At 38.4% G+C, this 23,051-nt stretch overlaps 1 protein-coding gene and 1 pseudogene across 2 annotated transcripts in view; one reads left to right on the top strand and one right to left on the bottom strand.

The window, feature by feature from the left end:
• Positions 1-23,051, bottom strand: part of RNF43 (ring finger protein 43) — a 66,561-nt gene that overhangs the window by 39,488 nt on the left and 4,022 nt on the right. The gene's annotated exons all lie outside the window — the stretch shown is intronic.
• On the top strand, positions 4,169-6,779 carry LOC107127818 (small ribosomal subunit protein uS8-like; annotated as a pseudogene).

Genomic DNA, 23,051 nt, shown 5'->3' with positions numbered 1-23,051 from the left:
ACAAGCAGCCCCTAAGACAGTGGATCTGGAAGAATGGACTAACTATTATGGGGCAGTGATCAGAGGAGGGAGGAAAGTATATCTTCCCCCCAAGGGATATGCACACAATTTGTAAAAGAATATCACCTTAAGGACAGGACAGAGCAGGACCAGAGTAGGAAACTTCAAAAATAATAGTAAATAAAGTAGGGAGAGCTAAGAAAATACCTCTTTTTTGGGGTGAATCCCAAGAGACTAAACGGCATCTGTTTAAGAACTATCAAAATGTTTTTCGCACAAATACATACTTCATATTAATCATGAGATATAACGGGAAGCCAGCTAGTTAATGACCAAAAAATGAACTTATCATCAAATAATGCTGGAAAAGCTTAGGAAAATAGTAATTTTTACTTCTTATTGATTAAGTACCCATTGACCTCTGGAATACATATGGAAGGGAAATAAATGGCAGTCCCTACAACTAAGACATATAAATCTAAAGTCAACATGTAAGACAGTTACACACTCATTCCAAAACTATTATCACTACAACAGCTCTCTCAAAGCGGAATACCTGTCTTCAAAACCTAGGGAGGGGTTATATGGCTTCTTTATCTCCATACATGGCCTAATGTAGAGAACAGCATATAACTTAGCACAAAATGCTCTCACAAGAAACTCTGGCAACAATGGATGTAATTCATGCTCTTTCATCCATATGTGAATATAATAATCATTAGTACCTTGTGTTTCCTTGAAGCTTCAATTGGATATGGTTGTTTCATTCTCTTGTCCTAACTTGCTGGTTAATGTTGCTATTATGGAGCAGCTGGTGACCCACCCTGTGTAGTAGGGGATAGGCCCTCGTGTTAAAAGACTCTTCTTTGGGTTATCTACCTTGAGGAGGAGGTACACTTGACATTCCAGTTGACCCTTAAACAACACGGGTTTGAACTGCGTGTATCTTCTTCTGCCTCTGACACCCCTGAAACAGCAAGAACAACCCCTTGTCTCCCTCCTTAACCTAGTAAGGTGAAGACAAGGAGAAGGAAGACCTTTATGATGATCCACTTTCACTTAATGAATAGCAAATACATTTCCTTGGGCCAGGCGCAGTGGCTCATGCCTGTAATCCCAACACTTTGGAAGGCCGAGGCGGGTGGATCACCTCAGGTCAGGATTTCGAGACCAGCCTAACCAAAATGGTGAAACCCCATCTCTACTAAAAATACAAAAATTAGCCAGCATTGTGGCAGATGCCTGTAGTCCCAGCTACCTGGGAAGCTGAGGCAGGAGAATCACTTGAAAGCAGGAGGTGGAGGTTGCAGTGAGCCAATATGGTGCCACTGCACTCCAGCCTGGGCATCTAGAGCAAAACCCCATCTCAAAAAAAGAAATTCTCTTCCTTATGATTTTTTTAGTAATATTTTCTTTTTTCTAACTTACGTTATTGTAACATAGTATATGATACACAAAACATGCAAAATATGCTAGTCTACTGTTATTAGTAAGGATTCTAGTTAACAGTAGCTTATTAATAGTTAGGTTTTGGGGGTATCATATGTTATATGCAGATTTTTGACGTGCAGGAAGTCAGTGCCCCAATCCCTGTGTTGTTCAAGAGTCAACTGCACTATTTTGATTACAATGTAGGTCAAGAAACTGACTAATTTAATATTTGAGATTCATTGTAATGCTTTCTACAACAGATCATAACTCATGTGCATTTTACTTGGGCAGTGCCCTAAATAGAAACACAACTGGAGGGCCGGGCGTGGTGGCTCACACCTGTAATACCAGCGCTTTGGGAGGCTGAGGCTGGTGAATCATGAGGTCAGGAGATCGAGACCATCCTGGCTAACATAGTGAAATCCCATCTCTACTAAAAATACAAAGAAATTAGCCGGCCGTGGTGGCGGGCGCCTGTAGCCCCAGCTACTCGGGAGGGGAGGCTGAGGCAGGAGAATGGCGTGAACCTGGGAGGCAGAGCTTGCAGTGAGCCGAGATCGCACCACTGCACTCCAGCCTGGGCGACAGAACAAGACTCCATCTCCAAAAGAAACAGAATTGGATGTGGTTGGGTTGTTTCAGAGAAGTGCTCCCAGCATTCCCTAGACTCCTCTCTACTGGGGATACCCTTCTCTCCTGAGGAAAGACAAGAGTTCAGTTTGATTTTTAGAACACAATTAGAAATCTTGGTTGCAATAAAATGAAAGAAAGAATGTGAGTCAGTGGTAAGCTTTGAAAGGTAAAACTACAAAAGGAAACCCTATCCGTTGATGGTGAATTTTAGAAGAAATTCCAGAGAATCTCTTAGAATGTGGCCGCATGCTCGTCTAGAAGATAGCCTTAGAAAAAGAAGAGAACATGTCTTTGGCTTATCTATGACTTGATATCAAGTAGAATAATGAAGAAAAGTAAAGCATTGAATATTATCCACATGAAGAGAAATAATCTAGAAGGTGATTAGAGAAACAGAAGAAATCAAGTAAAGTAAGAACTTAGATATCACTGCACTTCTGAAATATGCAGAAACCAGATAGTTCAACAATCCTCACACAGCGTGGGTGAGAGTACACCTGGAGCACTTCCTATCCTATGCTTAGAGGTCTTACTTTGTAAAAGAGATTAACACACAAGAAGTTCAAAGCAGGCCAACAAAAGGGTAGAGGGACTTGAGGAGATGATTCACAGGGAAGGGCAAGGGCCACCTAGATGAATACTTTCGAGAATAACAACAAGGGTACCCGCAATAGTTACCTCTCTAGTAACTGGGCTGCTCCAGATGCACTGGCTCCATTGAAACACCAGCTGTCTCTTTGAACTTTAGGACTCTTGGGGTGGGTGGGAAATAGCCTCTTTCATCCTCCCAACTGCTGTTACTTTCAGGGTTGTGAAAATCTATGGAGGCACAATGGTTCAGCTATTCCACCTTATCTAGAGAGTTGAAACTCCATCACAGAGCTCTCCAAAGTGGAACATGGTGCTGTGCAGGCAAGTATATAGAGAGGAAAATGAAGTTCTTTATCAGTTTGCCATATAATAAGTCTGTTTGGACAGATTGACAGTATATGGAAAATGGATAAGAAACACTGATTTCCTTCCTCACAAGATATCACTACAATCCCTTTCTGCCTTCAGTACCTAGCAAAACTAGCAAATATTAAACAGGATCTGAAATTCCTTTGGGAAAAAAATATAAGGGAATGACTTTGAGACAGCCAAATAGTCTGTCAAAGCATGTCTTACTTATCCAAAGATAATGGAAACATGATTGTCAATACAAGGCAATATAATGTGATGTTAAGTTCCCTAGCTTTAAATGTATATACAACTCAAACTATTTCTGATCAGAGATCTGGTTCCATAGTCAGATGTATCCAAATCCACTACCATAGCAATAGCTATGAAGTTACCCCTTACGCCCCTTTATGAGGGACAGTTTATTATTGTGTATACTTGAACTCCTAGAAATACTCACAGTTCCCTGTGACTGAGTTCCCTGTGACTGAGTAATAAGTAATTCTATTATTATGGCAATTTAATCAGAAAGCTATAGAACACAAAAATCTGAGAAATATTCTTTTGGAAGAAAGATCATGTAACTTAGTCCCTCACTATAAAGATCAGGTGTTAAACTAAAAGAAAAGAGTAGACTGCTTTTGCAGCCTGAGAAAAAGAAAGGTGGTTTCTCTAGCTAAAAGTTTATAGATGATGCAGGAACTGCTGCTTAGAAACTACTTTCTAAACAAACTGCAAAGGGATGACTATAAACATTTTATCAACATATTACAATAAAATTGTCTAAGAAGCTGCTTCACTATTAAGGATAGAGAAAAACCACAGATGCTGTGATTTCAGTTCTTCTCTTTCATTTTCTGTAATTTGTAATTGTCTCTAAAATCTAAGCCTTCATTTGACAGGGAGGGGAAAAAAGGATCTTTTTCTGATGGGAAGACACAACCGTTAGGATGTAGCCTGGCATGTATTTCCACTGCCTGTTAATGTAGCCTGCAGAAAACTGTCTTCAGAGGAACAACAGCAGCAATACACCAACTTATTCAACAAAATGATGATTATTTTATCACACTTATTGAAATATAGACAGTGAACCTGGTGTAGCATATGACATAGGAGGGAACAGGCCTGCTCATCAAAATCCCAACCTAAAAAAGACTGACATGATATGGAGGGTATGGAAATGATAACAACTGTTGATAGAAGAAACGTTTGACTTGATAGTGGGCATGGATTTTCAAATAACCCAAAAATGAAAATGAGAGACAAAAAACAGAAGGACCATCATGTAGATTAAAATTTTTTTTGTTTTGTTTTGAGACAGAGTCTCGCTCTGTCGCCCAGGCTGGAGTGCAGTGACCGGATCTCAGCTCACTGCAAGCTCCGCCTCCCGGGTTCACGCCATTCTCCTGCCTCAGCCTCCCGAGTAGCTGGGACTACAGGCGCCCGCCACCTCGCCCGGCTAGTTTTTTGTATTTTTTTAGTAGAGACGGGGTTTCACTGTGTTAGCCAGGATGGTCTCGATCTCCTGACCTGGTGATCCGCCCGTCTCGGCCTCCCAAAGTGCTGGGATTACAGGCTTGAGCCACCGCGCCCGGCCAGATTAAAATTCTTAAGGGGCAACATAGTCAACACAACTGAGGAGAGATGAGCCCGCAACCATTTAACAGGAAAAAAACTCAGATCCCACATGCTGAAACAGACAAGCCTCAGACAAGGCTGAAACAAAGGGAAAGAGGTCAGTCTGTGAGGAGGTCAAACTTAACTGTTTTCCACTAAGTACAATTAACTAAAATAATGAGCGGAAGAGCGGACTTGAGGGGGGAAAAAACAGAGCGGGTACAGTCCTAAGGTTATCCATTTTATTTGTAACCATGCTCTCAACAGACAAAATTTCAAAGGTTACATATTTAATTTGGCTTCAGGGTCTTCAAAGCAAGCTATTTTTAGAGACTGGTCTGAGGTTTGCTTAGAGTTAGCAGCTTCCTCTAAAGGACTGAAAATGAGGATTTAGAATATTCTCTCTATAGACTATATACAATGTGGAATATGTATATATGTATGGAATACATCTATACAATATATAGATATATTCATTCTAACCTAAACATTTTTTATCCTTTATGTACACACACACATACACACACACACACACATTATCCTACCATAGTAGTTGCTTTTGTATAAAATCAAATATGATGTTAATTTCAAATAATTCTCTATCAGTGGTTGGTATGACATACACAATCTTCAACTTCAATTTCCTTCAGAACTTGCTGAGTTCCTTTGGTTCTGATGGAAAGATTCAGGGTTTTGATTTTCTAGCTTACCTTTATTTGATGATAGCTAAGCTTAGAAATTAAAAAACAAACAAAAAACAAAACACTGTGTGTATGCAGGAATGCAGAAATCAGGGTAGAGATTGAAAGAAAGAAAAAAAAAACACTGAAAACCTAGAGGGTAAAAAATAAATGTGTGTGTACAAGCAAACTTTATTACAGGATAAACATTTAAAATGTGAAACAACTCATCAACTAGGATTATGAAGAATGTGCCATTTTTTATGAAACACAGCAACCCCACAAACTCAGAAGGAAAGACCAAAAACATTAAAAGAAACGAGATAATTCTACCTAATTCTCAAATACAACTGCCAATTACAGAATAGGATATTCTGATTAGCACAGGTCGTTAAGTAATAATAAAAGTTTTTGGCCAGGCATGGTGGCTCATGCCTGTAATGCCAGCACTTTGGGAGGCCGAGGCGGGAGAATCAACTGAGGTCAGGAGTTCGAGACCAGCCAGGCCAACATGGTGAAACCCTGTCTCTACTAAAAAAATACAAAAATCAGCTGGGCATGATGGCAGGTGCCTGTAATCCCAGCTACTCAGGAGGCTGAGGCAGGAGAATCACTTGAACCTGGGAGGCGGAGGTTGCAGTGAGCTGAGATCGTGCCATTGCATTCCAGCCTGGGTGACAAGACTGAGACTCTGTCTCAAAAAAAAACAACAACAAAACAAAAAGCTTGTGATGAGAAAAGAAAATAGCTTTTATATGAGGAATGCAAGTCCTTTTAATTATCAGGCCCAGAGAGACATTAAAATGAGACCGCAATCAAGTCCTACTTCTCACTTTAGGCTATGTTATTCATCTCTTGAAACTGCTTGCTATTGCCACAAGTAGCTATAGATTAATCTAATAATGCCACACCAGACACTATAACCCATGCCCTATAGCTTAACAATGTATAGCCAATTACTAATCAATGTTATTTCTGTAAACCAATGAGAATTCCTGACAAACAACTTGGTATTAGCCCACTCCCTATCCCTCTTTTTTGCTTTTAAAAATCCACTTGTGCCCTTTCCGCCATCTTTCCGCGCCGCCACAACGGTGCGCATGAATGTCCTAGCCGATGCTCTCAAGAGCATCAACAATGCCGAAAAGAGAGGCAAACGCCAGGTGCTTATTAGGCCGTGCTCCAAAGTCATCGTCCGGTTTCTCACTGATGATGAAGCATGGTTACATTGGCGAATTTGAAATCATTGATCACAGAGCTGGGAAAATTGTTGTGAACCTCACAGGCAGGCTAAACAAGTGTGGAGTGATCAGCCCCAGATTTGATGTGCAACTCAAAGATCTAGAAAAATGGCAGAATAATCTGCTTCCATCCCGCCAGTTTGGTTTCATTCTACTGACAACCTCAGCTGGCATCATGGACCATGAAGAAGCGAGATGAAAACACACAGGAGGGAAAATCCTGGGATTCTTTTTCTAGGGATGTAATATATATATTTACAAATAAAATGCCTCACGGAAAAATAAAAATAAAAAATAAAATAAAACTAAAAATCCACTTGTAACTGCTGCTAATCAGAGTGTATATTCAGGGCAACTTGAATCTAGGCTCTGGGGTTGCAATCCTTAAACTTGGCTCAAATAAGCTCTCCACTTATATTAATTTTGCCTCAGCTTCTTCCTTTTAGGTTGACAGTGATTTATTTACCTTTCTGAAGACCAGGAAGTCCTTATAAATTCAATCTGTACTGTTGAAATCCTTTCTTCAATGTATTGGTACACTTTCCTGCCTAAATACATCATGTTGAACAAAAGTTAGCCTTTACTTGGTGTCTACACTACAAGGATATCATTATGGTCATTTTTGGCATGAAATAATTTATGTTCTAAAGTATAAGAGACTGGGCTAAACTTACAATGTCCCTGGGAAGTTCTTATTTGCTTTTTAGGTTCATTACATCTGCTTCTTTTTTGATGTATCTCTGGTTAATAAGCACAGTACAGAAAAATTCCAGTTATTTATTTAATGAAAAGTATCCTATAGAACTTTGGTTCTGGGCTAAGGTACAAAATAGGAAATAAAAACTCAAGTGATCAGATATTAAATTAACTTTGCCACCAATATTGCCAAACTGGAACAACGGGGTATCTGAGGACAAAAACACATTTTCAGAAATTCCACCCATAGAAATGGAGTCTAGCAATCATTCATTCTTAGCACTGTATTGCTTAGTATCTCAAGACTTTGTCCAATAGCCTCAATAAATGTATAAAGATATCAAGAGGTAAAGGTCAAAAAAGGAACCATGAACATCAAACAAGGCCGCTGGAAGTGACCCAAAACATCACATGCTGGGCTTTCCTTTTTAATGATAATAACAGTGATACTGAATGTTTATCCTTGCCTTCATTTCAAAAAGCTTCTAATTCTTTGCAGACATCTCTTACTAATCTTTATTAGGCTTTGGGAAGAAAACAGTTTTCCCCAAGAAGTGCCTTCGGAGAGGAAGGCGGCTTCCCAAAGCCAATAAAAAGGAAAATGTCTGCCCTTCTCCAGGTCTTCCCCCACCCCCGCCTGCCACCCCACTGGTCTCCTAACTCCCACTGTGTTGTACTGGTGATTGAAATGAATTATAATACCATGCAAGTGTTGAAAGGATAATAATGGTAATTCAGTTTGTTTCCAAAAGAGTTATAAGCTGTGTGTGTTTAATCATAACAGGGAACAGGTAAGTAGAAAAGATGAGGAAACCCGTAATTACCTTTATCCCATTATTTACTTATTTTGGGAAGAGACTTCAAATTGGTAAAGTTACAAAACACTGAACACAGATTTTTTTTATACTGCAGACTGTTAGTCTCTGAGAAGGCTCAAAGGATGGTCTTTACCTGAAAATTTTTTCAGGGACACAAATATTTGATAGATGCTATGACAAAAACTCTGCTTATTCTTACTTTGATCCGATTCTTCTCAGATAGGGAATTGAGAGTCTCAGAGACTTGTGGGATAATTTCCAAGCAGGCTATAGAATCGTATCTGCTGAGTTTCAAAAAACATGTTGGGACCAGCACAGTATAATGAACTGGGTAAAGTAGTCCCCTTCACAATCCTGAACTCCTTCCCTTCTGGTCCTTAAAAACATGGCTTCAAGCTACACACCAGAAGTTGAAGCATCAGCATTCTGAGCAACTGTACCAGAGTAGCAGCAATTTCTTTTCTTTTTTTTTTTGAGACAAAGTCTCACTCTGTTGCCCAGGCTGGAGTACAGTGGCGCCATCTCAGCTCACTGCAACCTCCACCTCCCAGGTTCAAGTGATTCTCCTGCCTCAGCCTCCTGAGTAGCTGGGATTACAGTTGCGCACTACCACGCCCGGCTAATTTTTGTATTTTTAGTAGAGACTGGGTTTCACCATGCTGGTCAGACTGGTATCGAACTAACTGCTGACCTCATGATCCACCCACCTTGGCCTCCCAAAGTAGTAGGATTACAGGTATGAGCCACCACACCCGGCCAATAGCAGCAATTTTTAAAATACTCTAAAATTTCAAAAAGGGAAGATGTAAGAGTGATATATAATGTGATTCTAGGATCCCTCAGAATCTGATAAATAAAAACTTAGACAGCAGCTGCTTTGTGTCAGTGATCACCTCACTGATCATGAAAGGAAGCTAATGGGGTTACCGATATGGAATAGGCACTCATACAAAGGTCCAGGGCAGATAAGTGATTCACCGTACCACAAGCAAGGCAGTAACAGGTCTTAAGTTCTCACCCCAGAACTCATACACTATTAGTCATTCTTTAAACCACTAAGGCGGCCGGGCGCGGTGGCTCAAGCCTGTAATCCCAGCACTTTGGGAGGCCGAGACGGGCGGATCACGAGGTCAGGAGATCGAGACCATCCTGGCTAACACGGTGAAACCCCGTCTCTATTAAGAAATACAAAAAACTAGCCGGGCGAGGTGGCGGGCGCCTGTAGTCCCAGCTACTCGGGAGGCTGAGGCAGGAGAATGGCGTGAACCCGGGAGGCGGAGCTTGCAGTGAGCTGAGATCCGGCCACTGCACTCCAGCCTGGGCGACAGAGCGAGACTCCGTCTGAAAAAAAAAAAAAAAAAAACCACTAAGGCTACCTGTACTACATTATGGTAATATTTAATCAACATCCTTGACCCACAAAATTTTGAAGCTAAAGCCTTGTCCTTTTGGCTACATTAAAAATATAGCCTTGCTTAGTTGTGTTAAGCTGATGCCAAATTGAATGCAAATAGGTTGACTGAGCCTAAATCAATAACCTTCACACTTAGTAATATTTCTGATAGTAATTAGGTGAATAAGGAATAGCTCAAGTTTAATTATTTATTATTATTATTATTATTATTAATAATACCTAACATTTGCCATTTTCAAAGACAACACTCACACATTATTTCATTTCAGGTAGTCAGGCCATTTATTACTATTATTCCCATTTTACTCAGGAAGCCACAAGCTCAAAGAGGTTAAGCAATTTTCCTTTAGGTCATAAAGCTAAGAAGGATCAGCACTGAGATTAAAATACAAGTCTACTGAGAACACTTTTCACTGTAGGATGTTGCTCCTCATTTTAGAATACCTTTTATGCCTTATTATCATATTATATCATTACATATGAATCCTGTGCAAAGAGCACCATTTGGTGGGCATATTGTCTTAATTATTTGATTGATGATAGAAATTATGTTCCTAGGTTAGAAGGCATCCAGTTATACATAAGTTAGAAGATAATGAAGTAACTCTGCCCTGAGGGAACCCAAGAAACACTCGGATATTTAAAAGGAAAGAAGTTCTTATCTAGGATGTCAGATTGCCTACAAAACAACTGCCTAATCACAGAGCGAATGCTGGTGACCGTAGGGTAACCTACATTTCTGGAAAAGGAAAAAGCAACTGGGAGAAATGGTAGTTTCTCACCTTAGGAACTTTGCATGGTGGTCTGACTTCAGAGATATGTTCCTGATCTATTTTGGGGAAAATATACTCTCCTTCATGTTCACTAGATGCAGAACTGTACAGGTAATTTTCAAATAATAATTATCAAATGATTCATGCTTATTAACAGATCCTCACAAAAGTCTTGAAAACCAGGTAAACCAGAAAGTTACTTCTCCTCCATTTGTTAAATTAAATAATTGTTGAATGTCATGCCAAAGACTATTTTACAACTCAACTGGAGAACTAGTGGTACTAGTCCTCCTGATGTTGGGACACCCAAGTGTTTGGGTATGCACCCACTGTTTGGGTGCCAAGCACTAGCTTCTGTGTAGAGTTTAACTACAAGAGAAAATCAGATCTTCTGGCAGCACTTACAAGGCAGGTGCAGTCATAAAGAACTTGACTTTTGATTCCATTGTCTCTGCCAGGACAGGTGGTATATTAGAAGTATGGAATCTTGCCAGACAGGCTCTAACTCAAACCTCCCTTTAGAAAACAAAACAATAAAAATGGAAACAAAATGCCAAATCCTATTCCATACCCTGAAGATTGACATTGCTTGAAAAACTAGGGCATTTTATATAATACATTCATTTGTTTTAAGCCTACATCAACTCAAGAGAAATAAGACTATGAAAATGAAAAGTCAGTTGCAGGCTGGGCTCTTTCCTTATAAATTCAATTCCCTGTTCCCCTAAATAACCTAAGGGACACTTTCATTTCAGTGAATTTTATTCATACATTCCTAGCGTAAAAAACAAAACAAAACAAACAAACAAAAAAAACCAAACCCTATAATCTAATACCTGCATAGGAGTAACACAGGCAAGTTAGCACTGCTGAGTAGAATAAAAACCTTTGGCAAATCCTACTTACTTCCCAGATCCTACCTTACCTTCCTAGTACAAACTAGCACATCTCAAATTTTTGAGAATAGTCAGTTGATGATTCCGTGAAATAGATGGTCTTTCTCTAAAAAACTATAGCATGTTTGTTCAGAACCAGGTAAAAACAAAAGGATTGTTTCTAGTGGCAAAGACAGACAATTGATTATTTTTACCAGGTTTGTCTCCAGGGCAAGTCTTTGTGATTTATTGATATGTCTCCTGACCACAAGGACACCACGAGAAGACTCAGAGGAAGAACGCTCAAAGGATCCCTGTGAGGGCACTGTTAGCTGTCACCACTGGAAATACTGAGCGTTTCTGGTGTTCCTGGAATCTATTTCCAACCACTACTCTGTGGTTGTGATGAAGGGATAGGAAGAGATTGGAAATCTTCTAGAGCAAATGCTCTCTTCAGTTCATAACCACAGAACTAAGATAAAATAACAAGAATGTACTTTGCCCAAGGCATAATTCTGCCTAAATCTGCCCTATCCATCATTTTTTCTCCCCTAATTCTTGTTTATGTTGTTGTTAATCTGCTCGAGGAAGGAAAGCTAGATAATCTACAAACAGGTCCCGGAAAGGCTTGGAAAATTTGTGGATTCAAAGAAAGTTATTTAAGAGGGAGACAAAATCGCTGAGAACAATGCCCTATAAATGTCCCAAAGTGTAAGAACCAAAATATTAAATGAATCGTTCTTACCCAAGAAGATAATTTCTTAAAGTTATAGTCTTAATTTTCTTGGAATGATAAATTGTCTATTCAGGCCCCAGAGGTGAGGCTGTGACGCTAATACTTAACGTGGTGGTTGTGTTTCTTCATGCCTGACTCAATCAGTTGAAATCCAAAAGTAAGTTCTTCCTTGATTTACCTGCCAAGACCTGAGTTCAGGCCCTCAGGGTGCTAAGGTTTTCCTTTGTGGGAGAAAATGACATCATCAACACCTCAGCGACAGTAGGGAATGCAGGGAATGTGGCTCCCAACATTTGGTGATACCATCAACTGTCCTGGGAGAAACCCCAAACTCCCAAGAGTCAAACACTGGTTTAAAAAAGTTTTTTTGTGGGGGGCAGAGGGGGAAGGTTGTTGTTTTGAGTTTATTAATAGTGTTTGATGTTTCCAAATATCAGTTTTAAAAGGGAAGATAAGTTAGGGGGACCTCTTCTGGTAAGTGTGTACCTCAAGAACCAAACTTACATGAATCAAGTCCAGACAGGGCAATTCAAGTCATTTGTATCTTACCAGGGCACATCCAACTAAGGAAGAATAAAGATTTAGTTATATTAGGCTCTCTCCCAGCTCTGAGATGAGTATATTCTTTGGGGGACTTGCTAATGTTGCAAGTTTGCATTCAAAATAAATTCTAGGCACTCACATAATCCCCCAGTCTCCTCCAAACTTTCTTTGATGTCCAACAACTAAGGACAAGGATCTTTGATTATAAAACAATTTCTTTGGTTGGAAGAAAATTCTTTGCAGGGCGTGAACAGCAGGAGAAAGAAAAGGTTTTTCTGAAGTGCAAACTAGTTGGAAACCCCCTGGGGAAAGAATCTGATTCCCAGTCTTTGAGAGGAACAGGCCTGCCTGTACAAGCTGCCTCTGCTGAAGGCCTCTAAGAAGGCGCTTTTGTGTCTACTGTATGGCCCTCAGCAACAGCACGGCGGCCCTTCTCTTTTTTTTTGCCAGCGGAAGTTTTCCAACTCTGGGAATACACAATGCAGAAAGTCACGGTTTAATAACAAGGCATAGTTACTAATCAGATAGCCCCATTTCCACTCCTCCTAGTTGCCTCCAGATGCTTACATACTAGAGCTCTATCCCCCTTGCCCCATGGGTGAACACCCACTAGCTGCTCTGAAATCTTATTTTTAGTATAATTATTCAGCTTATCTCTAACAATTCACTTCACAGAGTACTTAGGATCAGAAGCATCCTACTCCTTTTACTTTCATGGTCCAGGCTGGTTCTAGGTTGTCTCCGGCTCTTTCCGGTTTTTCCAAAGGTTAGATTCACTTAGGTGCAGGTTAGTGATTGAAGTCAGTGTGCTCTGATCATTGGGACAGCCTTAACGAAGGATTTACAATAAGGGTCCTCAATCCACTACAGATATTTTAAAATATGAAACTCCAGAGAAAGGCTCCTTTTTTGTGTGCGTTAACGGGAATGTAAAGACAGTACAGGACCAGAAGACTGGGAGTACAACTGAGTCTCATGCTTAGTTCTGCTACCTATTTATTGTAAGACATTAATTTAGTCAGATATCACCTACCAAACAAATTTTGTCTTTGATGTCCAACAACTAAGGACAAAGAAAAAGAACTAAATAGGCAAGATACATGTCCCTTTAATATATGAAATCTATTTCTAGAATAAGCATAAACTCTAAAAGTTTAGAGCTGGAAAGGATCTTAAAGATTATTTAGTTCTCCCCCAACCCTACACCAACAGATGAAAGATTAAGTGACTTGCTTTTACTTAAAATGATCATAAGGTGCCTATGGACTTTTCATACACCCCAAGGGGGCAATCCAGTAATCCCAAATACTCACTCATGATAATTTTTAAATGTTTAATGTGTGTCATAGAGTTCACTAACTTTAGAGTAAAATAACCTAATGTCATAGTGGATGGGTACATTCTTCTTAAATGGTTCTCTATACGCCTCACATTATACTAAAATCAACACATTTTAGGGAACATGAATAACACATTTATGACTAAAGTCAATAATAAAAAAAAGGTGCTGAAAACAATTTTTGTTAAATAGAGATTATATTCAAATACTCTTCACCTTCTACATAAAGGGTCTTAGTATTTATTTCTTCCCTTATGGAATGTAGTTTGCAAAGAATTAAAATCAAGCTAGTTGAGATAAAGTCAAACAAAACTTCCAATATGTTGAATTCTGTTTAAAGCTAAATTTACTGTTTTAACTAAAATTTAACAGGGACTGATTGGCACATTGTAGAAAGTCAGATTGCAACCTAAAAAAAAAGCCATGGTGTCTCATCATTCTAGACTCCTAAAGACAATGCTATAAAGATGAGTATTATACACATAGGAATATAACAACCTGTAATTAACTGATAACAGTAAAAGGTTAGAAGGTATGACTGGGTTGTAGTACTTTTTTCTCTAACTTTAAGCTACTTGAAGTTGCCTGGGTTAAAATTTAATATTTTGTCATTTGTTTTTTCTTTAATCATAGGGAATCTGAGACAGAATTACCATAATCACTTGAATGACTCCTGAAAAAATGAAAATCAGCACCCTAGGCCAGAAACGGTAGTCATGCCTGTAATCCCAGAGCTTTGGGAGGCAGAAGTGGGAGGATGGCTTGAGCCCAGGAGTTCAAGGTTATAGTAAGCTCTGATGGTACTACTGCACTCCAGCCTGGGTGACAGAGAGAGGTGACAGGGAAAGACTCTGTCTCTAATGACAAGAAGGAAGGAAGGAAGGAAGGAAGGAAGGAAGGAAGGAAGGAAGGAAGGAAGGAAGGAAGGAAGGAAGGAAGGAAAGAAACGAGAAAAGGAAAGAGAAAAGAAAAGAAAAGAAAGGAAGAAAGAGAAAATAAATCAGCACTCTAATGCATTTATGCCTACAACTACATCTGGCATTCAATACATAATGCCTCCTGCTATTTAAGTTGATTCTCCTCAGGTGGACTAGGCTAAGGTGCTGTTCTTTGAATTACTATAGTATCTGTCACAGAATTTGGTACAAATAGGAAAACCACATTATAAGGCATCTAGGGAATCCAGCACATCTTCCAGTCTTGGTAAGATTCTCAGCCTAGACTTTATAAAGACGTGATATTGCTCTGCGAAGATCCAGGACTACAGACCACCTGATGTGCAGTGATTCTGTGGCAGAATAAATGACACAGCACCACATAAAAGTATTGCTAGAGTGCGGTGAGGTATTTTTTGTCTGCTCACTTGTTTTAAAGTATGCCTTGTAGTTGACTAGGGATCAAAGAGGAAAGAGGCCCTGCGGCAGTCTATATCTTCTTAATGGAATGTTCAGGGGAAAATCTCTGCTGACATCTGCTTTTTAATTTCCCTGCAGTGACCCCAAAAGGTTTATAATAAATAAATAAACAATGCTAAAAATATTGGCCAGTAAGATACAGCAACAGACTGGAATTCTTTGATAAGCACTAATCTGAGTTCAATTCTTCATATATAAAATGAGAAGACTGGACTGACTGTTTTTTTCTGGCTTGAAATTTGATGATTATATTTCACATATGGAATATTCTGCTACTTTTCCCTCCCCTCCATCAAAACTGTATTTTACTCTAGGAATGGAAAACTGAATAGGACTTAATTCCAATATAGGGCCAATATACTCCTTCAAAAGTTAAAGAAACTTGACCACAAGAATTTTAAAGTCAGATCATCAATATAATTCTAGGTATAAGATATTAAAATAAGGGAACACAAAGCCCAGATCATATAAAAGATGTTTTTCGTTGTTTTAGAGTAGATAATACATAAGACTGTAGAAAATGGTTTGGGGGGAAAAAACGAATAGAAATCTATACATTTTTTTGTTTTGTATTTTTAGAAAATAGCAAAATAAGTAGACTTAAAACATAAGGCCTTTAGTCTCATCCAAATTATTCTACAGAAGTAAAATACCAACAGTGTTTCTCAAATGTCATATATTTATGTATGTACAACAATACCTTTTTGATATACTAGCATGCACAAAAGTACATAATAATTTAATGTGCTATTTAAAATTATAGTTGTATTATAGTCAGTTTCCATCATGACAGGGTATTCTAGATTTAAAGCAACAACAACAAACAGGAGTCTTGAAGATAGTTATGCTGCCTCTGCTTTAGATTCAGAGACCGGAATTTTTTTATTTTTTCTTTTTTGAGACAGGGTCTCATTCTGTCACCCAGGTGGGAGTGCAGTGGCACAATCTTGGCTCACTGCAACCTCTGCCTCCCAGATTCAAGCGATTCTCCTGCCTCAGCCTCCCGAGTAGCTGGGACTACAGACGTGCAATATCACACTTAGCTAATTTCTTTTTTTTTTTTTTTTTTTTGAGACTGAGTCTCGCTTTGTTGCCCAGGCTGGAGTGCAGTGGCCGGATCTCAGCTCACTGCAAGCTCCGCCTCCCGGGTTTACGCCATTCTCCTGCCTCAGCCTCCCGAGTAGCTGGGACTACAGGCGCCCACCACCTCGCCCAGCTAGTTTTTTGTATTTTTAGTAGAGACGGGGTTTCACCATATTAGCCAGGATGGTCTCGATCTCCTGACCTCGTGATCCGCCCGTCTCGGCCTCCCAAAGTGCTGGGATTACAGGCTTGAGCCACCGCGCCCGGCCCTAGCTAATTTTTTAATTTTTTGGCAGAGACAGGGTTTCACCATGTTGGCCAGGCTGGTCTCAAACTCCTGACTTCAAGTGATCCACCTGCCCCAGCCTCCCAAAGTGCTGGGATTACAGGCATGAGCCACTGCACCTGGCCTAGAGATGAGAATTTCTAAATATTATAGTCTAACTTCTTATCTTGAGGAATAATGTGCCAGGTCTTTGTGCTTACAATTTTTTAAAAACCTTGGTTTTTAAATCATTTTGGTTGCTCTGGTGTTTCCAAGTTTGTAAATTAAACACAGATTCCAATATATTAAAAAGTATAGCACAAAATAAAATTTATCTATGAACTGTAAAGTTTAGAACCCAGATAAAAAGGGTATGTAAAGTAGCTTATCTGTCATTCAAAACAAGCAAGCAACAACAAATCTTGGCTTTAAAAAATATATAAAGTTTTCCATTAGAGCAAATAGAAATTTAAGGGCCCAAAGAACCCTGCCCTATGGAAAGCAATGGAGCTTAAAGAGTGGAAACTAAAGACATGAGAAGAAAACAAAAAGCTACAGTTTGTTTTATACCCTCAGTTTTACTGAATGTAGTAACTAAATAGAAAACATGTGAGTAAAATATCTATTATTCTTAAGGGCCTTTCAGTGGAACTGCCATGCTGAAGGGATTGTAAGCATTTCTTGAATTGATGCAGTTCCACTTCATATTTGGAGAGCAGAATTCACTTATTACACATAAGAAGATCTTTGTCAGACATCATTTTTTAGTTCTGGAGTTCCTTCACCTAAGGTCAGGCCACTTTCTTATAACTGCATCATAATATTGTTGTTTGTCTGACTTCAAGTAATATATACAAGTACTTTTCAAATTAAGTAAACTGAAGGTAAATTTGTTTTGAGAATTTGGTTTAATTTCTTGAAATAATTGGGATTATGTTAGGATAGCTGCTCTTCTTTGGAGTCCTTAGATCTCTAGATATGTCTTACAGACTCTCTCAACTCACTGAGATTTTATGCAAAATTGTGTATGTTAAGTATTTGTGTGTATTTTGTGCCTATGGTCAATAATGATTATCACATTCTCAAAAGGGCCTGTGGCACACACAGACAAGATTAAAAACTGCTTTAGGGTATCTAAAAACCAGAATTGGTAATCACAAATTTAAGTACTAAGAAGGTAAGGTCCTTGGGATGCACGCTAATATCTTAAAATCAAAGGTTTAAAATCAGGACCTGAATAATCTTTCTTGGAAAACCAGAATATCCTAAACAGCAAGGTTTAAGCTATCGAACTAAAGAAAAAATTCTAAAATCCTGTGTAAAGGAGCACCTTAAACATATCGATTACAGCCACATTTATGATTTTTGAACTAACAAGAAGTCAGAAGAGTAAAGGAACATAGCCTGCTATATCAAACCACACACACTCAAAATAATCTACCTTATAACATACTTTAAAAATGTGACAAGCATGTTTTATTCTAGAGTGATCTCCCAGCCATCAGAGTTACTTGGTACTACAATATTCCTTATATTCATTAATAAATATTTACTGAGTACCCACCATGTCCAAGGACTAAGTATACTTAGATGCTAAGTATACAGCTTTGAACAAAGGAGACAAAAATCCTTGCTTTCACAGAACTCATATTCTACTGTGGGGAGAGAGACAACTACAAAACTAAAACATTATAGCATGCCACATCAATAATTTTGTAAAGAAAAATACAGCAGGAAAGGAGAATAGGAGTCCTTGGGTAAATAGGAAAAGGCCTTTAGGATTTCCACTCAGTAGAACTGACCTCTGAGAAATCCACATCTTCAGATTCCTTAAAAGTTGATTACTCTCCTATCTCCTGCAAACCAGACTGGCTCAGTCTCTGTGCAACTTTGTTCTTAGATGATTTACTTTCTTTCTCTTTCCCAGTATATTTCCTTTTCTGTAAAATGGAGTTAATAGCACCTGTTCTTACCTGGCTCCAGGTATGGTGAATCATTTTAAGCTTCTTGGAAGAAAATTTCTACATAAATTTAATGGAATATCATTCTCACAGTCTTCTCTAACAATACCCTGCTACAGATTCTGGTTCCTAACAGGATATTACTCATTTATAACATTTTTAAAAATCTACTGTAATTAGCAATTTGAAAGTGATAAAAGGGAAAAAAACATTTAAAAAATCCAATAAACTCTTTCCAATTAACAAAATGTAAAGGCTTTTTAATAAAACAAAAACAAACAAGCAAAACCATGACCTCCAGGAATACCTTGTTTCTTAGACAGGGTCTCACTATGTTGCCCAGGCTGGTCTTGAAATCCTGGGCTCAAGTGATCCTCCCACCTTAGCCTCTCACGGTGCTGGGATTACAGGCGTGAGCCACCACACCTGGTCCGGGAATACCTTCAATAATGCAGACAACATGGCAAAACCCTGTCTCTACAAAAAATTTAAAAATTAGCTGGGCATAGTGCTCCGTGCTTGTGGTCCCAGCTACTTGTGGTGCTGAGGTGGGCAGATCGCTTGATCCCAGGAGATAGAGGCTGCGGTGAGCTGTGTCTGCGTCACTGCACTCCAGCCTGGAAGACAGAACAAGACCCTATCTCAAAAAACAAAGAAACAAAAAAAGTAAAGTAAATTATGGCTAGTTTTGGGATAATTATAATACACACACATATTTACATACACACTTTACTATAATACAAAACCCAAGGAAATACCTACCCCCTCCCCCCGCCCCCTACCCCCTGCCAACCAAGAGTCTGCCAAATGAACACTAAATAGCCTGATGGGAGCAATAGCCAGGGACATACTTCATTCACTACCTCCTATTAACCAGATATGTATGAAGCTGAACTTACAATTTTTTTTTTTTTTTTTTTTTGAGACGGAGTCTCGCTCTGTCGCCCAGGCTGGAGTGCAGCGGCGCGATCTCAGCTCACTGCAAGCTCCGCCTCCTGGGTTTACGCCATTCTCCTGCCTCAGCCTCCCAAGTAGCTGGGACTACAGGTGCCCGCCACCTCGCCCGGCTAGCTTTTTGTATTTTTTAGTAGAGACGGGGTTTCACCGTGTTAGCCAGGATGGTCTCGATCTCCTGACCTCGTGATCCGCCCGTCTCGGCCTCCCAAAGTGCTGGGATTACAGGCTTGAGCCACCGCGCCCGGCCTGAACTTACAAATTTTTGTTGGATACAAATTTTTGTTGAAGTACAGAACTGTTATATATACAAATCTGTTTGATGAGAACTTATTAAAAATTATCATTTAAAATATTCTGCAGCTTCTTTCTCTTTCCTGGGTGCCAGGCTTCTAACAACAAAGCCAAGTCTAGAATAGAAGACTCGAAAGCCATGTCAGGAAGGCACTGAGCTGGGATCATAGGAGGCAAGCACCTAAGAATGTTTGTGAGCACAGAGGAACTGTGTCTGATGGTATACTCTTGACTACATTCCAAAGTCAATTACTAATTAATTGGATTTTCTGCACCTTCATTTACATAAATAACAGAGTTGACCATACTTTGAATATCTACTCTATACTTCTTTTAAAGGCTGGCATCAAACAAAATCACAAAATTTCTATTTTAAAATTTCTGCATGGAAGGAACTCTAACTTGAGCAATGTCAGTTAAATGCATGCTATTTCAATGTTTATTATTTCAGGTTCCTATATTAGATAACTTAACCTAGACTTTTAAAATGAAGAGAAAGATGACAAAATATGTTACATTATAAGGGAGATACTGAGTAAACAGACATTGTGATTTACTGATATCTTTGCAAATGAAACACAAAATGAGAGAAATAGAAGAAATACAGAGATTATTAGAAGGTAGCAGGATATGATGCATTCTGCATCAATCTCAGATAATAGTACTCATCATTTTCATTCCTTTCTACTCTGGAAATAAATTTTTTATACAAACTCTAGATTGATGTTCTCTTCATCTGTGGCATTCTTACATATACAGTATTTTAGAGCTGGTAAAGCATGGGCTCTGCAGTTCAAGTTCCAGCAACACCACTTATTAGATAATAATAGTTAATACTTTGACAGATATTAATATTTTAATCCTCAGTTTGCTTATCTGTAAAATGTAAAAAATAAAGGTACTGAATTTCTTCTCTCATGAAATTATTATGAGAATTCAATGTGCTAATACATGTAAAGTGCATAGCAGAAGTTTGGCAGTATTATATTTTAATTCCTCAATTTCACAGACTGGAAATCTGAAGCCTAGAAAGGTAAAAACTATTTTGTCCCAAATCACACAACTATTAATATTTATAGTGGCAGCATATTCCTCTGTGTGTGGAACTAAAAGTCAAGTCCTCCAAGTCACAGTTTAGATACTTTGCCAACTATAGTTTGCAACATAGGACTGTCTCTCTAGCTTTGGCCAAAAACTTAAAGTTTCAGGCCCTGCCTACAAATAATGTAAAAATGCAAGGATGGGATAACTATGTGCTGACTAACAGGTAAAATTAAGAGGCAAGCAGAGACATTGTGCAAAGGGGAATTTCTCCAGGAAGTGTTCACTGCTACTGGCCACGTGCTAAACTACCGCTGCTCCCATGGTAGGTCTGAAGCCTCAGGGGAATACATTTTAATCTTGATCATAACTTTATCCTGGAGTCTAAGAAAATCCAGGACAACCAGCTGAGCAGGAAGAGTGTGATAGTTAGAGAATTGGTGACATCTCTTGTGCTACACTAAGATCCTCTTACTCTTTTGCTCTGAGAAGAAAGAATAATTTTGAGTTGTCCCTTGAAATAATATTTATAAATAATAAACAGGATTGAGAAATAAAATATGACTGTAATCATTTTTAGAAGTGGTGGCAATAATATTCCTTGAAATAATAGAAACAAACATTGATAAGAGGTAACCAAACCAGAAAAGTGGAAATTAGACAATGAATCAGCTCCAACACTTTTCCTTCTATAATGGTATAAAACAGGAGAGAAAGAATATATTCCAATGTGAATAAAAACAGTAAGAAGTAATCACTATCATTTAGTCCTTTTTATCAGTCACCGCCAGGTAATTAGGAGATCTGAAAAGTTTCCTTGACCTGGATTTTTGATGGTTATTAAAATACGGATCCAGAATAGCAGTGGAAGGTAATCCTAAATGTACAAATTCAGTGGAAAACAAAAGAAAAATAAAAGAGTGGAAGAGGAAGAGACAAATATTTTGGCAAATGTAGGGGAAACCTAAGAATTAGACAATTTAAAGACAATGACAAAGAGTTGGAATGATAGAGTAATATACAGAAGCAACTCTTGGGCAAAATAGAAAGGAAAATAATAAAATTTGGACGGTACTAAAATGAGATGTTCTGAAATCAAAAAGAGAGGACTTGAGAAATACAAGGGCAAAGGCAACAACACTTCCTCTTCTATTTTGACTTTATTCTAGCGCTTTTAGAAGAATATTACAATTTATAATTTTGAACATACCTTGTAAAATAGATCATTACTATTGGCAAGGAAAAACCTAAACACAAACAGTGAGGGATAAGAATTAGAACAAAAATCATCAAAACTTGACTTTCAATGCCCTTGTACATACAGCCATCAGACAAAGTTGAGACAAAATTCTTTTAGAGGCAATTCTACGATCTATTTTACTATTTAACAAATTGGGGGCACATTGTCAAGGAGGGGTCTCCTTTTATCTAAGAAAAATTAAAATCATAATACAAATGAAAATTCAGTTAGTTTGGTCCTTATGAAATTGTCTATATGCTGAATTAATTGAGTAAAATGTAAAGAAATGTCTGCTTTTCAGAAATTATCTGAGAATTCCAGAAATAACAACATTTTTTTTTAAATCGCTGTTCTCATAACTGTACATTTTTTGGCACATAGCATACTCAAGTTTAAAAAGATTTGACTGCAATCTTTGGAGACAACTAATCTTAACAGGCAACTAGAATAATTCGTAGGTAGAAGGATTCACAGAATTATCCAGAATTCCTCAAAACCAAAGAGAAGACTCCTTTTAGATTTGTGACACCAGGGTACAGCTCTCCACTAAGAACGTTAAAGTACAGCAAAGCACATCTCTAGAAGATATAAACAGAACTTCAGTTAAATGGAAGGCTTGGCTAACCACAGTTCAGTAAACCTGAGTTGCAGTGTAATCTGATAAGGAACAAACAGCATGGATTCCAGAAGTGTAAACCATGTGTCCCTAACACACTAGAGTTCTTTGAAAGAATTAATCAAAAAAATGGATAAAGAAAACCATATATATAATTCAGAAGCTTGTTTTTTAAAAATAAAGTTTCTCATAAGAAGCTACTGAGAAACTTTAATAACTGTTGTAGATTAAAAATTGATTAACAGACAATAAACCAAAACCAATATGGAAAGTATCCAGAAATTAATACTAAGCTAGTGAAAAAGCTTAAAGACCTAAAAGAAGCATATGTGGACAGAAAGGTGAAGACTAAAAAATTGCCAGTGACATAAAACTATCCACTGTAAAGCCTGAAAGTCTTTGCTAAGGTATGATGAAATTCCCTCTTCACAAAGTAAAAACAATACT

The sequence above is a fragment of the Macaca fascicularis genome, chromosome 16 (genome assembly GCF_037993035.2).
Source record: "Macaca fascicularis isolate 582-1 chromosome 16, T2T-MFA8v1.1".
NCBI lineage: Eukaryota > Metazoa > Chordata > Mammalia > Primates > Cercopithecidae > Macaca > Macaca fascicularis.
The sequence above is the reverse complement of the archived record's forward strand: the minus strand, read 5'-3'. Positions and strand labels throughout refer to the sequence as shown.